This window comes from Lagopus leucura, unplaced genomic scaffold (assembly GCF_019238085.1).
Source record: "Lagopus leucura isolate 7727_CA_CO unplaced genomic scaffold, USGS_WTPT01 Super-Scaffold_100012, whole genome shotgun sequence".
NCBI classification, from domain to species: domain Eukaryota; kingdom Metazoa; phylum Chordata; class Aves; order Galliformes; family Phasianidae; genus Lagopus; species Lagopus leucura.
Genome location: NW_024962267.1, coordinates 10,278,844 through 10,296,702, shown reverse-complemented (window position 1 = coordinate 10,296,702; position 17,859 = coordinate 10,278,844). Strand labels below are relative to the sequence as shown.

General features: G+C 39.5%; 1 long non-coding RNA gene across 1 annotated transcript; it reads left to right on the top strand.

Moving 5' to 3' along the window:
- The first annotated feature begins 478 nt into the window (after positions 1-478).
- On the top strand, positions 479-17,537 carry LOC122181685. Its single transcript, XR_006179541.1, has 5 exons — positions 479-625; positions 2,228-2,277; positions 11,236-11,371; positions 16,806-16,908; positions 17,501-17,537. It is a non-coding gene; the product is annotated as an uncharacterized LOC122181685 (long non-coding RNA).
- Positions 17,538-17,859: the final 322 nt, after the last annotated feature.

The window sequence follows — 17,859 nt, the reverse complement described above, 5'->3', positions numbered from 1 at the left end:
GAGGCTATGGGGAGCTGCTCATTAGTAAGAAACTAAAACCACACACAAAGTTCACAAGTTATTCTTGGATTTCATAGCAGCACTTGAAGATTATCACAAAAGATGCAACGAATGAGGTTATGCAAGAATTTGAGATCTAAGGAAGTCTCAGATGAAAAGGGTAAGGGCATGCTCTGGACCATGGAATGTCACATTAAGATTGGCCATCGAGAGCTTTCAGTCATTTCCAGGGGAGCTTGTGACTGTGACCCTGCTCTTGGTGCAGCTGGTATTCACAGCCAGTATTTTAACTATGGAGACTGTCTGTCTAAGTACACTCAGGCAGCCACTAACAGGAATCAGCTGGAGACAGCTGCTTTTTCTCAGCTGATAACCAGATCTTCTGGTTGTCTCCCAATGCAGAAACATACAAGACACACCCTATTTACCCCTCCCCCACATTGCCTGCATACACAGGAGACAAGGAGCCAATCTCCAGTAGAGTTCTGCTGCACAGTTTTTATTCCATCAGTGAGAAGTTAGTCAGGTCTTGACCAGTCTCATCCTCAAGCATATCATCAGTTGTCTCTGCAGCTGCTTCAATAAAGCAGGCTAAGACTTACATGGAGCCCCATCCTGTCCTCAGGTATTATTTGCATAATACTGTGTGTGTGCCAGAAATTAGCTATGCTATCACCTTTCTAGAAAAAAAAAAACAAACAGATGAAATTTCTGTTTCCAGGGCTGTCAGTCTAGATTGCTTTTTAGAACAATAATAATACTAATAAAACTCTAAATTAGAGACATGGACGAACTATACAAGAACCTGATTAAGACCTGCTCAATTTCATTATGGGAGACTCTGAATTACTTTTTGAAACTAGAGTCAGTGTTCACAGATATTCACATGAAACTTCTTTGACTTAAGAAACTAGTAATAAGCCATATCTCTCCTTATAAAATTTGCTATGAAGTAATACACAAAACATTTATGAGAAAACGTAAATATATATTGCAATGAGAGGGTGGGGAATTAGCAGACATGGAGAAGAGCTTGGAGGCCCCAAAGCTTATCTGTTCTGCCTCCTCGCAGTTATTTCAGCCAGTCTAGTAAAAGACACGGTTCTCCCTACAAGTTTTCCCATGCTGAAATGGGGAGCTTTATTTTTTTCCTTCTTCCTGATACTCCCCTTTGCAGTCTGTACAGATTAAGCCATGTCTTGTAATTCTGGAGAAGGTGAAATTCTTAGTGAACTTGTAATGGACAGCCCTGAAGACACATGCAATAACCACTGAGTCTCATCTGAGAAAGCAGGGTGGTGGCTTTTGTTTTTTTTTCTTAATAAAACTTGTGGATTAGCACCTAGCCAGATTTAACAGAAATTAAGAAGGCCAGGCAGGATAAAAGAGGTTCAGGGATAGCTTTAAATAGGAATGCTTGCACTGGGACATCTGCGTAATCCTAGATAAAGTCTGAAGATGGAAAAAAAAAAAACAACTTTATCGTGGATGTTAAAAAGGAGACAGAGCATCAATATTTGCTGTTTAGGCTACTTGACTTCTCTGTCTTGGGCTTGCTTTACATGCTTACAGTTACGTATGTTTTTGTGTGTATACATATATTTTGCACAGAGATGTATAAAATGAAGCTTTGGGAATCAAGCATATAAATTACTTCATTTTAAATTACTTCACTTACATTATAAATTACTTCAGTTCTGTAGCAGATCTTCCAATATACTAGCCATTGTCATATTATAGGACAAAATTATCAGGCTAAGAAAGGAATATTTTGCTCTCGCTGTTCTGCTCTTTCCTTCCCTGGAACATCACTTAGCCTCCTGAATTACTAAATTAAAGGCTGCTTAGTGACAGTGGGAAGATTGCTCCTATTACACTGTTAAGTTTGGGTCCTCAATAAAGCATTACTGGAAAGGGTTCCAAAACACGAGAGCATAAACTGACAAGTATGAGAATTCCATATCCAACATATTCCTCTTATAAAGAGATGCAAACAAGAAAGCCTCATATCTAACTTGTCAGTAAAACACTGCAAATATGTGAGCAGTGCTTGAAAAAAAGCGTTAAGAAACGCATCTAGCAAAAGCAGTTCTTTCTTTCCCCACACCATTCCACCCACTTTAATTATCATTACTCTGAACTGCAGGACCTTCTAACAAAGCAAATAATTGAGTGACAGCAGAAGAGGAGGGGGCTTATTTATTTATACATTTAATTTTTATTGCAGGAAGTTCCTGGAATGTAGGCCAGTCAGTCATTTCAATCTAACAAAAAATGGTGAGTAAATAGCTACTGGAAGAATTCTCAGGATTTATGAAAGCAGACAACAAAACAGTTGTTGTCTGCCAGGAGGTAGATTACAAAGGAGACCGTCCCTGATGCAATGGCAGGAAAATAGAACTGGAGTCTTCATCACTCAAGCCTAATTCTTAAGTCTGTTCTTTTGCAATCAAAAATCAGTGACTGCAGTCAAAATCACTGTCGTGGACTTGCATGTTGCACAAACGTCCATAAAATTACTCATGTGGTTAAGTAGTCCCACATGGTTCAGTGGGTCTCATTACATAAGTGCTATGAGGGGTCTTAGGTCAGGATACCGCATTCCTTAAACCAGACGGATTCTCATTGAAGTGATTAGGAGCACTTCATTTCCAGAATAGAAAGAATTCCACAGGTATTTGTTTGAAGTGTGAGACAAATTTACTTTAGCTACATTTCCACCTTTCTGTAATGTCTGCAGGAAAAAGCTATTTGAGTGCAGGAGTATTACCGACCAAAGGAAATGTCAGACGCATTCACAGGTACTTGCAGCAAAAGTCTGTGTACTCAGCTACTGCCACAGGTCTGTTACCTGACCAAATCACAACGAAGCAATGATTCAAACTTCTGTCTCACACTCCCACACCTACTCACTCCCAAGGGCAGTGGGATTGTTTTATTATTTAATATATACGAGCAAATCGTTGCCCTTCTGTAGCTGAAAAACTGGAAGGTGGGCTACATTCAATGCTAAGTAAATCACTGGGTTTGAGCAGTGAGCAAGAGCTGCAAAAGTGAAACGCAATAAATTAAGCAGACATCTTGCTCAATCAGCAACATAGGATTGAACCCTCAGTGCTATTCACTACAAATGGATCTATTGGATCACGGGTCATTAGTTCAACTACCTTTAACAAGTGCAACCAAATAGGAATGTTATTAAACATTTATCTTCAGAGGCAGATTTACTGGAAAAGATAAGGAGGTGGTAGAGACACTCCATTAGTACTGCCTATTTCGGCATGCATTCCTGCCATAAGTACCTTTCATTCATAAAAATATCTCAGGAACCCAAAGTATCCTGCAGACATCTGCCTTTACATGCTGGGGAGGCACCCTGGCACTCCCCTCCCCCAGCACGGCACTGACCGCTCATTTGCAATACACACTATTTGTTAACCTCTTGCTGCCTTCCTATTCCACATTTCGCAGAGCAGGACAGACAAAGGCCATTAGAAGAGCAAATTACCATTTTGGCCCTAGAGGAGAGCCGATCTTATTAACTACTGCTGAAATAGTCACTGCCTTACTAAGAAAAAGGGTAATTAAACACAAAATCAGCCCCTCTCCTTTCCCTCAGAGGTTAGTTCAGATTCTTAGAAATTTGCACCTTGGCCCACATGACATAAAACAGTAAGGAATTAATTAAGCAGAAGGAAAGAGCAGTTTTTGTCACCCTGGCCTACTGTTTCTACCTTTGCTGACATAAACATTTGTTACTGAATCGGCTTACACTCATCCATATTTGTGCTTCCCTCCCAAGAATTCAAAACAATTTAGTTTTTCATTTAAAGATCAAAATCCAGGAAAAAGAAACAAAACATCATACAAGGAAGAATGGGTTGGGAGGATTTTGTTGCAGGTTCCAAGCAAGGAGGATGTAGCCAAAGGCTGAGTGCAGCTAGCTGCTAGCTTTGATTTACGTTTATTCGAATGTTTTCCTCATTGCCCTTGAAAGGCTTTGTTCTGATTTGAAAAGCTGTATTAGTCCTTCTAGGTTAGGAGATATGGAAGGAAGGAGCTTATAATATTTTCAAATTCTTCACAGTACTGTTATTTGAGAATCGGAAATCTGAGTCATAAAGAGAAAATGAGTCTCTTTCAGATTAAAATACATCTCAATTTGCCTTAACTGATACATGAATTATGACATCAATAATTACTTTTGTTACAAAGCAGTTGTGACAACCATTTCAAGCCCAGCATTCACAGCTACACATCTAGTCTCTAAAGAGTCAGCCTAGGCCTTGATTTGATGAACATGGCAGGAGCAAGAACCTGAAGAAGCCTTTCTTGTCTTTCAAGAGATGTTGCAGACCTTTTTGTATCCCTTTGAATAGACCAAGATTCAAGATAGGCTATTTCATTGCAAAAGTTTCAGTCCAGCTTTAAGTAGTCACAGAAATACAAACTGCAGCTTAACCACTGCAATGGTATGAGGGATGGCTTGCCAAAAAGTAAGACCAACCAAACCAAAAACTCATAACTCTAGAATCAGTTCTTGACATTAACAAAAAGGCAGCATATTTCAGTGCTGAAAAGTGCAGTTTTATGGAAGGGTGTTGCCTCTTATCAACTGCCATGCCCTTACTAGCTCTTAAAAGTAGAGCAAATGTTAGAAGCTTTTATGACTGAACGAGGAAAGGCAGTAGATAGACTATAAAAAAGGTATGGGAAAAAGTTAGCACAGAGCCAAAACAACCTTGCAGCTGCGTTACATTATCCTGGTGGGAAGTTGCCAGGCTGGCAGCAAAGTTAAGCTCCTTGTTCATAAAAAGTGAAGCACCAATACCACCAGCTACAACTTGCATTACGTGAGCTTCCCACACCTCTGTGCCAATCCAGCTCAGCCCTGATCTTCACCAATCACACCGTGCCAGCCTTAGGTCAGATTTACACAAAGCCTGCCAGGCAGTCTGTGCACCCAAACTGTGCAGCGATTTACAAGCGAGCTTCTATAGTATACCATAATAGATAGTGGAGATTGTTAAATGTAAGCAACAGCTAGCAGGATAGGTACTTTTTCACAAGTTGCATCCCATCACAATGTAATCATAACACCTAAAATCTGTAACCCTAATGAGCTCCTATGTTATTGAAGCTAATTATTTTACAGTATCACAAATGTACACGGTACTTTTAAAAATACAGAATAGACACATTACCTTTTTGAGTAGGGAGAGTTTACATTAACCCAGGATAAAACTTTGGAAACAATCTGTGGAAATAACTGGTAAGAAAAAGCATCTTGGAAAAGTTTCACAAGGAAAAGTGGGATCAAGAAGTAGGATGGTTAAATATCAGAAGGATAGACTGTGCATGCAGTACAACAAGGCAAAAGGCCCCGAAGTTTTATTTGGGTCCTTGGCTTAGCATGCAAGCCGAATACTCTCCATCACCTGCATCTCTGTAGCCACCCATGAGACCTTTCAACACTATCAGAAATCTACTGCTTCCAGATTTCCACTATTTGTGGAGACCTACCACACTAATGTTAAAGTGGAGCCTTAGAGCAAAAGTCATAATGCAGAACACCACAGAAACTCCAGTCCACTTCTAGCTCTTCAGGGTTTCACAGGATCAAATGCCACATGGCTGGTTTACTGCTGTGCAGCTCCTCCAGATTACACAAACTCAGTATCATCACAGGAAGGAACAGATTTCATAAGAATATGAAGTTCTATGGCACTTCATTCAAAGCACTTTACAAACACTGTTTGTAAATAACTGTAAACTGTTTGTAAACACTGTAAATAAAACCTGAGCAACAAAAGCAAATTATAGATAGGATCTCTTCACTTCTAGAGAAATGCAGCTGACATTACACCACAATCCAAAGCCAAGAAAAGGACTGGCTATGAAACCAGTCTACTACATTGGGCAGCTAAAGTTTAATATTTGCAGTTATGAGAGCTACTTCTGAAAATATTTCAGGTATTGTGTATCATTTGTTATAAATCATAGATATTCTTCTGACCATATACACATAAAAATCTGCAGTCTCTGAAGGCAGCTGTCTGGAGGAAAGGAAAGCCTCTGAACTTTACAAATATGGAGACATTAATAAATGTTGTAATCTTTGCAACTACCATTTCCATGAGCATGATGTGCAGTGTGTTGTCATGCACAACTTGCTAACTCAAGAAAAGGGAAGCTTTCAGTTGTAAAAAAAAAAAAAAAAACAAACAAAAAGACAGAACAGACACACCTCCGATTATTGAATTATTCAGTATCTAGTGGGTTGGGTAACATTTCCAAACTGAAGAGCAACTGCATAAAACACAGTTTAAGAGATTATGTTTAAGAGACCAGGCAGGTCTTCTGTCACCATTCATGTCCTGACCAGGCAATGGCGTGAGCAGACAGGCAGAAATCAGTTTGTTCACAGAATTATGATAGACACACACAGACAGTACCCCAGTGTTTCACTTCCAAAGTGAAGTATTGCTGGTTTGAAATACATTAGGAAGATTATGCATATATATACTTTAATACCAACAATCTGCTCTATGCTGAGACTAACAAAACTGCAGACCTTGTGCAAGGAAACTTGCAGTCAAGGACACACCAAAACTTCCACACAGAAGTCTACTCTTACAGATCTTATTGCAGAAGCAAGGTCCAAGATAGCAGTCAAATCTACAAAAACAAAATTAGAAAGGTATTTAGAGGACTGGAAAAGAAGACTAAGGCACTTCCTGCACTGAGTATTCTCTCACAATTATATAACACCATCACATAACTGCAGGGTTGCATCTGCAACCAGAACAAAAACACTCAGCACTTTCATTTCAGGATGTATTTCAGTGCAAAAAGCAACACAAAACCCAGTGCTATCACCATTTTATATAATCTAAACATGCAGTTAATACGCACACAGAGAAAAAGTCCGAAGAAATGAATACATCATCTGAAATCCTTGTGCTGACCCATAGTCCCCACTTAGTGCTGATCACTGAAATGCCTATTAAATATGTAGAGTTAACATATCAGTGCTGATGAGAGAGTTAATAACTTCTTAAATTATAGCTTCACACTGCCTCCAAACTCAGGCAGGCATTGTATCACACTGCCTGATGTTAAGTATTTTTTCCACGGCTCTTTAATGTATAAAAGCAGGGTTCTGCTTTGATTAGATTCTTCCAGAGCACAGTTCCATGTGAATGTATGCATTTTTTAACTAAAGATGACATGGAGTCCCATCTACTTTGTTCAGTATTTCTGTAAATGCTGAGCCTGCTGATCTTTAAGGGACAAACACCAACACATTTCTTTACTAAATGTACTGACTATGGTGCTCTGCATTACACCTTCCTGACTTGATCAATTATGGCTCCGTTTCTGTCTTCCAACTGAAAATTTCCACAAAGATGCAGAAATACTCAGATATATAAAGAGAAGTCTGAAGAACCATTAGGGAACATTTATTCCCAGGCAAAGATGGTTCCCAGTTGTTTTCCTTGCACAGTCATCCTAGATATCTTTAGCATTTACAATAGACACTACTCTTTTCTTTTGCTTGATTCTATATAGATGCACTGAATCCTTAAATGAATCCAGTTACAATACAGTAGTTTTGGGGGAAGAATTTGTCAGAAAAATGTCATCTGTATTTGCAGTGCTCTATAAATGAAGATATCACCAATCCGATACACTCCAGGTCAACTCTTCCTTTCATTGGTGCTCACTTTTCAGCAACTAAAATCACAAGGCATAAAGTCAATAGATATCTGAGCTATTTAAATAGCTCAAAGGATAAAGGTCATGCCTCTGATGCAATTTATCTTTACAGGAACCCACTACCTTGGAGATGGGAGATTCTGGGGGGTTGTATAGATAAGAGGTTGGTATATTCAAACTAGAGATAGCTTTTTCCAGAGCGTATTTAAAGAGCTTAAAGTAAGGGCTTAGGTTAAAAAAAAAATAAAAATATAGCAAACAATTACCATCAATGCATTTTACTCTTAAAAACACCCATGAAGTCACAGAGAGTTGCTCTCTCCCATGCCGGTACCTTCCAGGGGCATCCAGAGCCCAAGAAAGGAAACCAGTGGTTAGATGTTTCAGTTACTGCTGCCTCTTGGCCCAGTACCGTTTTTAGTCATGTTCTTCACTTTGCTTCCAAGGTAAGGATTAATTCTCCTAAACGGGAGGGAGAAATCTCACCCGTTCACATACATCAAGCACACTTCATTAAGCCAGGCTAAACATCCGACCATGCCAAAGCAGTCAGTCCCACACTACCATCTTCCCCTGCCTGCCACATGCAATGCTCTCCCTGCGTCCCTTATGTCACGCCTGACATTTGCCTAACTCCACCAGGAGTCCAGTAGCTTGATCACCTTGTCAGAAGCTAGCTCTGCAAAAATAAATAAAATAAAATAAAAATTCAAATTAAAAAGAAATGTAAAATAAAAAGGAATATATTCTGACAAAGTAGCAAACGGTACTTAGTCAAAGGTCAGCTAAACATGAGAACTGATACCACTGAGAAAAAGGGAGAAGAAAAAGCTCTCACATTTCTCAGGAAACCAGCTCCTACAGAGGTAACAAAAAGGCAACTTAGGTACCATCACTGCATAGCCATTTGCAAAAAGCATCAGCAATTAACTTGGTAAAAACAAAAAAAAGTAGTGAAATCAGACAAGCTGCAAGGGCAGTATTTTCCTGACTTGCTGTATATACTGCTACCAACACGTAAAAAATGACTGTTCACACAAACATGAAATGTTTTCACCAGTTCTATTAAGTCTGCTAGAGGAAGTTTCATTTTTGTTTCAATTTATTCCACAAAACAGAACTCCAGCTTGCATACACAGCAGTAGCACCATTAAAAAATTCCACCTTCGTTCAGCAACCAGAGGAGAGGAGGAGAGCTAATTAAAACCACGTTCCCTGCAATCGCCAGTCCTTAGTTGCATGTACCAGACAGAACATAGAATCTGCTACAGATGACTGACCTGAAAACAGAATAGGGAGCAGGGGAGGTGAACGCAGTTGTAACAAAACATGCTCTGAAGGAAAAAGTTATATAAAAGCTATTGGAATCACTGGTAGCTGTACTTGGACAACAAGGAAAGCAGAAGTGGAGCTAGAGGACACAGTAAGGGCACATTCATGAAATCTTGGCACAGATAAACCTAATGATCTAACTGTGAGTATTGTCTATTTTCTTTGAGATCAATGTCTCAGTAACTTCAAGTTCTCTTAGCCAGCCCAGACAGGAAGGATATCAGTTTAATTAATGACAGGCTTAAACCTACAAAGGTTTCTCTTGAGACTACTGCACACCTTGCAGAGGAAATCATCTGGAGGCATCTTCTGAGAATAAACGTCAAGACCACTACTGTTCAGTTTCAGACTTGACCCCACAGTCCCCAGATCTCTGCATATTGCAGCATCCCCTATTTTTGCTACGACAGTCAGAAAGTTCTTGATTCCTTAACATGGGAACATCAGCACGTTGTTACTCCCAGACATTTCTTTCTTCACTTTTCAATGTTTTCTCTGTGCTCTCTGTCATCACCTTGTTTTCTCATTTTCCTTTTAATTAAAGATTATTATTCAAAGGAGGAAATGTAGCACAATTTGAGAATTCATTCAGCATGAATAGAGATGCATATGGTCTACTGACTTATGCAGAGGATCAGGAGCCAAGATGCTCATAAGAGCTAGTCCAACAGTTTCTCTAGGTCTTTGTGGAAGTCACTTCAGGTCAAAATGCCTTTCCCTTCCCATACCCAGAATTTCCATAAGGGATCAAATACCTTAGGACAGAAGAAAGGTTTACTCCACTAACACCAGTATTCCTACTTGTACTGTAGCCACACAATCCTCAGCACAGTTAGAACAAAGAAGATCATGAGTTTGAGTACATCCCAGTCAGATCAGTGCTCAGCACAGGTTTGCAAATATCACAAGCAGGGACAAGCTCCATATACTGCATAAGTTTGTCAAGGCAAATTTCAGCTTGGATGAGAGCCTTCTCCCAGCATGACTGAAATATGTATATTATTTTTCTCCCTGATTTAGCTGCAAAAATATGTTTGCAGACATCTCCAGAAAGAGTCTCCAGCAATAGCTAATGCTCACTGGTTCACCACAGCCACCCAGGAAAACAACTCACTGTGACTGATGCCCAGTTATCTTTTGCCTCCTGCAGTCACATGGCATTGGAATTATGATGGATTTCCTACAGAGAGGGCTATGCAATGGACAGCATGTGACATCTAGGTGCAGATCCCCACAAGCATCGCAGCCATCTCATCACATTGCTGAATCTGCTCTCCACACACCATAATATGACAAATGAGCAGCAATGCTTCTTTCAGGCTCCTTTAGTTCTACATTAGGCAGAATAATTCTCACATGCATAACAACTCAGTTGAGAAGAAAAAAAAAATATCAATAACTCACTTTGGCATTAATGTATTTTTTTTAACTGCACAGGAGAGCAGAAAAGAATGCAGACCCTTCTCAGGAAATGAGATAGTTAAAGGTATGTTACACAAAAATGAGATTAATTCCTGTGACACCATTTGTTGAGTACATGGGCCCTATGAGATCTAGAACCTCCCTCATTTTTCTGCTAGGAAACAGAAGCACTGTTTCTGAATTCATAGACACAAAGTCAGGGTGGTATCTCTAAAAGCTACGGATTAATGCAGTTAAATATACCAAGTCAGATTTTGTTTTTCTACTGCATTGCTATGAGATACCACGTGTACCCAATGCAGAACAGCAAGGTGACATCAACTCTATGAAATATGTAAAATTCACAATCAATTTCTACCCTTTATGAGCGATCTACTTTCAGAGCATCAAGGGTAAAATAATGTTCTTAGTAAGGCAAATTACTTGATTACACAAATAGATCAAGAATGAGCTAGATTGAAATAGCAACGCTGTTCCTCTTCCATTTTTCCCCCAACCAGTTAATTTGCAAGTCAGTTTCAGTTTTCTTTCTAGATGAAGATGGAAAAAATCAACCAACCCTTTTTTTCCCCAGCAATCAGGTTTCTTTGTGCTAGACTTTCACAACAAGAATTCTGAGCAAACTGAGGATTGTGCAAGCATCTTACATCTTAGTTTAGTTTAAAATACATAGGTGAACTTCAGCACTGCCACAAAAACAAACATTCCACAGCAGTATCCACCTTCCTTCTCTCCTTTATCTGTTCTCCATGTTCTTGTCAGGATAACATTTGTTTGAATGGATCTGGGCTTAAAACTGGTTGAAAATATTAGCAAACGTCCATGCGATTCACTAAACAGCCACAGACACTTTTGGCCAAGCTCAAGGACATCCTGTGCAAAACGGACTAAGCAACAGGTAAGCTCTTTCAGCAACGGTCAGTTGTAAAAGATCACAGAAAATGACTCTCTACATGTAATTATACCTAAAGTCCCTCACCTAAACCCCTGTATACCCAAAGTTGTATCAAAGACTGAGGCATAAGGACTTTTAAATACACACTACTTCTTTCCTTTCTAGAAAAGCAAGCAGAATCATTCCTATCTTATTGCACAATGGCAGGATTCTACTGAACATTATCCGAGTCCCTTAGCAGCAAATTTGAGTTCAGATTTGGAGAGCACTGGCTACTCAGCATTCACTCACCACACAGGCATAAAAGTAAAATGTGATTTACTTTATTTTCAAAGCTGAGAGAGCTGCCACAGAGAAAAGCACCATTACTGTGCACTAAGAATATTCAAGCACAGGGGGAACGTAGAGGAATTGGTGCACTGTAAATTCATATTCCAACTTACTGCACACTAACTTTCCTGAATAGACAAGCCCTTAGACTAATAGGCACCTGGGAGTCTTCAAGTCTGAGTGCCCAATAAATAAAAAAGGCTATTTTATTATATTTTTTTATTGGTGCTCTGGAATCAAGCTCTGATGTCCCTACTCAGACAATGCTTCCATTGAAATCAAGTCTTGGTCTATTATTAAATACTATTTCTGTTACAGCTGCAAGCTTTTCAGGTTAGAGGATAGGGATTTCATATCATGCCAAATCACTAATCTCAGTCCAAAGGGAATTGAGCAGGCATTTATTTTGGTTTTACATAGGTGCCTAGACACTTGTAGATTCAATAGACTTGCACTGATCCCGAGTGTAGGAACTCTCCTCATGCCTATCAATTCCCAATTCAGATAAACTGAAAACAAAGCCAAAATTCAATTTCCATCACACTTTGAAAACTGTTACATATTCAGATCTATTTGGGACAACACTGAAGACCACTAAAAAGTCTGCAAGTCTTTCAGAAAACAGCTTTCAGTGCAAATTTCCTGAGCTTCAAATGCCTAATGGACCCTTACAACAAAAAAAACAGCATATGTTTGAAGGTTCCATTGCGCTGAGTTCTACCTCTTTAATCCTTGAGGCATTACAAGCTGTTCCTCCTACAGCCATCTCCCAAACCAACAGATGAGTAGAACCCGCTGGACTCAATGAAAAGGAAGTTAACTCACTCAAAAAAAAATCACAATTTACCAATTCCCCTACCATAGGAAGCAGCTCTGTAACAGGTAACCTGGCCACTCACAGCCAGTCACTACTAGGAATTATTTATGCAATTCCACGCAGCTGAAAGGAAGCAATTGCAGCAGCAATCTCTAGACTAACAAAGCAGACCTGGACAGCAATTGCTTTTCTGTTTCATCTGCAAGAAGCTGCTCACATTCTAACAAAGGAATTCATTTATCCCCTTGAGATACCCAGCCAGCGCATGAAGGAAGCAATCACTTACATCCATGTTATATTAACTTCCTTCCTGCTACACTTCTTGCTTTTTTAGAATAATGGGTCAATGACAAACATTTTCCTTCTAGGCAGTTCACTCACAGTGGTGTTAGTGGAGAGTTTGACAGCTTTATCTTCTTTCTGAGCTACTTACAGCTGTGACTCCATTACTTTGAAGTCAACTTGGATTTGGTTGGAATGAAGTGCAGACATCAGTGACTCAGGCTTAGTGTGTCACCTGCATTTGTTATCTTGCCATAGACAATTTAATCAGTTGTAATTTTTTTTTTGTCTAGGCACAAGAACAAGAAAAAATTTGATCAGCATTTCACAGGGTTGTTTCTTCACTGCTAGCAGGCCATTTAGCATCTGATAGACCATATAAAAAGGTCTTCCCAAGGGCTTAGAGTGTTTGAGTTGTTCTTTTTATAGTGTAGGAGATCATTAATGAGCAAGAGAAAGCAGCATGGAAATAGCTAGACAAGTCTTGTCGAGTTAATAAGAAACCGTCATTCTGCTTCAGTACTTTCTCATTAAGCCTGGCAATGCTCATGTCTAAGGAGACTGATGGTACAAATCTATTTTAATGCTCAATTTAGTTCCCCAAGTCTTGACTCATGGCCAGTTTATCCCTCTTTTTTTTTTTTTTTCTCTAATGGATGCTTTGTCAGTTCAGAAATTTGAGGAAAAACACTACATTTTTTTTTAAACTGTTGCTCAAAAGCTAAATTTCAGATTAAAAGTAATTTAAAAAGAGCTAGATATATGCTGGCTATTCTGAACAAAAGACTAGTCACTCCTAATCAAATTATGTCCTCACACGTTTTCCAGGACTAATATCTTTTTGGTTGTTGTTGGGTATGTGTCACAGAGCAATAAATTCCTCATTGTTTAAACAGGAGCAAGGCACACATATCACCTTTAACTGAGTCTTAAGTATCAAGGGCATGTCACAGATCACTAAAATGAACCCAGAAAGCTGCTTCTTGCTAAGATGCTCACAGTAAGTAAAGATTCTGTAACTCTTTAGGTACCAAAACCCAGCGCTTTCTTCTTTTAAGCAGCTTTTAAATGCAGTGCTTACTATTCTAAATAACTGTTTTGGTAGAAGTTCAGCATCACACAGATCACATGAAAAGCCAACTGAGCTACTTACACTACAGTAACTTCCACATCACTCTAATGTTGCCATCGGCCCAGTCACAAAATTGATTTAATTGGAAAACTGGAGTAAACCATAACATCTTTGCTGGCCATCTCTGGACGTCACTTCAGGCTCAATCCCTGCATGTCATCACCCAAGATCATACGCCTAAAGCCACGCTCACAGTAGTACAGCACTTGGTAACTTCGGCTGAACTTGAGGCATATGGAAGTCCAAGAGGAGGACAGTGCAGTGGAGCACAGTTCAACAAAGAAATCTGATGGAAAAGATCCATGTGTTCTTTTCTGTACTTCACATGTACAAAACCCTCGTGAGTGTATCAGACAAGAACTGCTAACACTGAGCAATACCAGCTCTCTCCTGCTGTTTTTAACACTAAAGAAAACAGCGCAGTGCATTAGTGAGGCAGTTTCATTCTCTTATCTGTTATTCCCCAGCATTTGTTAGCTAAACCTCTTAACTCTCCCAGCTACCCATTGCTCACACCAGGGAAGTTCCTAAAGCACACCTTTTCACACAGCATGGGTTTCATCTCTTAGTTGATTTCTCTTTTTCTGAACTCCACACATATGGAATTTCTTGTTAGTAAGCCCATAACAACTGAACATCTCGGCTCTGAAAACTCCCTCTAGAGCTGTTTCCACAGAACTCATTCTTATGTTAGTTCCTTTTCCTTTTCTTCCTCCTTACAACAGCCTACCAAAAGTCCCTAGATCTTTCAAGGCAAAGTACTACTTCCTGCAGCGCAGATACTGTGCTAAGGAGCTGAAGTTCCTGATGGCTTGAAATCTCTGATCATTAGGGTCATACAAAGGTGAAAAGTCTTTAAACTGAAAAAGAGGTGAGAAAGATAAGATGCATCCCAACATGCCAAAAATAATGCAGGATTCCAGTAATGTAAATAAAGGGCTTTCCATTATAGGCTATGTACTTTTGGTGGGGTGCTTGTAAAACTGCTGATTTGAGATAACTTGAAAACTGTCCCATTATTCTAATTTCATGAGTGCTTCCCGCTATCATTCACTGCCACAGAAGCAGAACGAGGCAATTATAATTCTTTCCCCTTATTTTTGAGACTTACTTTTCTGGCAATGGAAAAGGAAAGCTGCAAAGCAGTGGGAAAAGCAGAAAGCAGAGTAATACCTTAATATCATCCAGAGCAGCAAGCATTCATTCCTTGACTGTGCTCCTGATTCGTTCTGTACCTGTTTAGCCCTGTGACATCAAGCCCTTAAACTTACCACAGTATGAAATAACAAGAATTAAATCTGTAAATATATTAGTGAAAATTCATTCCAGCTTAGGAGCTCCTGAAGGCTCAAACAAATGCAAAACAAACAAACAAAAAACAAAACACAAAAACTAAAAGCAATCTTGGGAAGTTTCCTTTTTTGTGTTCTGGCTGTCCTTGGAACAAAACAATCTCATTTAAAGAACATCTACCTCTAGATATTTTTATTCTGTAGTCTGAACCACATAAGTTCAACTTTTCTTAGCATATAGTGTAGTTTCTTGATGCTTGAAGTCAAGCTATTTCTATATTTCTTGAGTATTTAAAGGTGTTTATTTGCCAAAAGGTGCTTTCCTTGTTCTTCCATCTGCACTTCACAATTTTTAAGAGACAAACAAAAGAGATATCAGCAAAGCTTTTTTTCATACTACCATCACTACTTTCTTCTTGCTGTCTCATCAGAACAGGACCAGCCTTAGATTGTACAGGGCTCTACATGCCAGTATCACATACAAAGCTGGTATCTGACTCCTTCCTCAATTATGATTAAGTCAGTATAATCAGCCAGCACAGGGGAACAATGCAGGCGTTGCCTCCTTTCTGGAGGCAGAGTTTTTCTCCCCCAGGCAAGAATTGGGAAGTGCAAGATGCGATTTGTGATGAAATTCAGAACTATGCAAAACTCGCCTGGTTTCAGATTTCATTACCCCCACACTACAAAAGTTTGGCAAGGTAAGAGATCGTCCTCCAACTAAGATCATCCTCAATTGTTCCAGTGTTTAGGAAGCTTCCAGCATGCTGCAAGGTGTGAAACTGCAGCTTCAATCAATCTTCCTGTTCAAGTTTGTTCCAATGCTGAAGTCCTTTTTTTTTTTTTTTTTCTCTCCAAAGGCCAAGCAGATGCCAAGCAGCTACACGTGTCCTGCTTTAGCTTTACAAATAGTCACAGGGAAGAGAACAGCTGGGAATGCTGTGTTCCTTCTTGAGCTTGGATTATCATCCTTACAAGCAGAACAAGACTTGTGTCCTCTCTCAGAAGGAAGCTCAGAACAGAACAACACAACTCTCCCACACTAAAGATGCAGCATTTTCAGTGGAGCTGACAATGTTCTAAGCCTCACAGCACTAACGCCTTTAGAAAGAACTGTTCATACTGATACATTGGATTTGATCTCCACTATGTTTCACATAAGTTACGAGGTTCATACAGGCGTATTTTGTTGGAATTCACATTTCCCTCAGTCCTTTTCTGCCCAACATCCCAAGGGAAATGAGACTTCTCCGACTCTTTAAGACAAAAAGCTCTGCATATATGCCAAGTCATTCTTGCAGGCTGTACCCTGCAAGATGGTTAAAAAAGCAGAAGCACCAAGTACATCATTCTGACTGTTAGGTGATCCTTATGGAACGTTGTCCAAATATTTGTGGGTGGGGAGAGAAGGTCCTTCCTTAAAAAATTTTTTTTTCTGCCTGAAAAGTAACATGAGCTTTTGCAGTAACACAGAATCCAGTGTTGTGGCCTGACAGCAATTCATAGCGTTCCATAGAGCTTTTACACATCCTTGAAACAATGGCTCTCTCTGCTGGTGCCTTAACGTGCCATCCCACAGGACAGCTCTGCAGAGAAAAGCACTGAACACCCACAGCAGAATAGCTCGCTTGTTTCAAAGAAAATTCCACTCCTTCCTCTCTGGATTTGAAGTTCCCTCTTTTAGGAGGTGAGTCCTTGAAATACACATTGGAAAGATTATCTACCGCTGCTTTCTTGTACAATTTAACCTTACGTTTTAGCTGACACCAGCAAAAAAAATGTCTCCTAGGGCTGAGTCAGGAAGTGAGAGCACTGTTTTACACATCCTCTTGCCCTCTTTTTTAAAAACAAACAAAAAAAGAACGCATGAATTTCCTAGGAGTACAGGTCAGAAAATGGGCAATGCTGATCTAGCAGCTCCAGTCTGGCTCATAGGTTACCTGGAACCTTTTATTAATTAAGAAAGTCCCATTACTACTGATGGCTGCTAACAGGTTTCAGGAAAAAAAATAATCCTATTTTTGTAACTTTTGCCTTTAATGCCAAACTTAAGCACGAAGAGTTGTTTCATTAATTTTGACTTGCACCTCAATTGGAGTATGGAGCCAGTAGCTCTTATTGAAGCAAAGTCATTCATTTCACCACCCTAGACATTGAGAAAGAACACATTTTGTACGAGTAGTAGAAATCTATAACACTTGCCAGAAGAGACTGTGACAACAAATTGCAAATTTCTCTTGTGGCGAGGTATTTAAAAACCATAATCACTTTTTCATCAGATTTAGAACTAAAGCTATTCTCTCATCCATGGTTTGGCTACGTCTTTGCTGAGACCAATGGCACTGAGCCGCAGCTGCAGCACAGATGTTCAGAGGAAAACTATTCTGAACAAAACAGCCCTGCCCAACCTGACCAAGATCTGGTCTACAGTTTTGGAGATCTGAACAAAGAAAGCCGACAGAAAGCCTGAAGTCTTACACAAACAGAAATCTGCTCTGACCGCTCCGCAATTTTGACTTTTTTTTTTTTTTTTTTGCATAAACTTAAAATTCTTTTCATTTTAACTTTTATGAGAAGTTCTAAAAACAAGACTACATTTCCACTTTCTTTGCTTCTATTTCAGTCAGGCACCTTCATT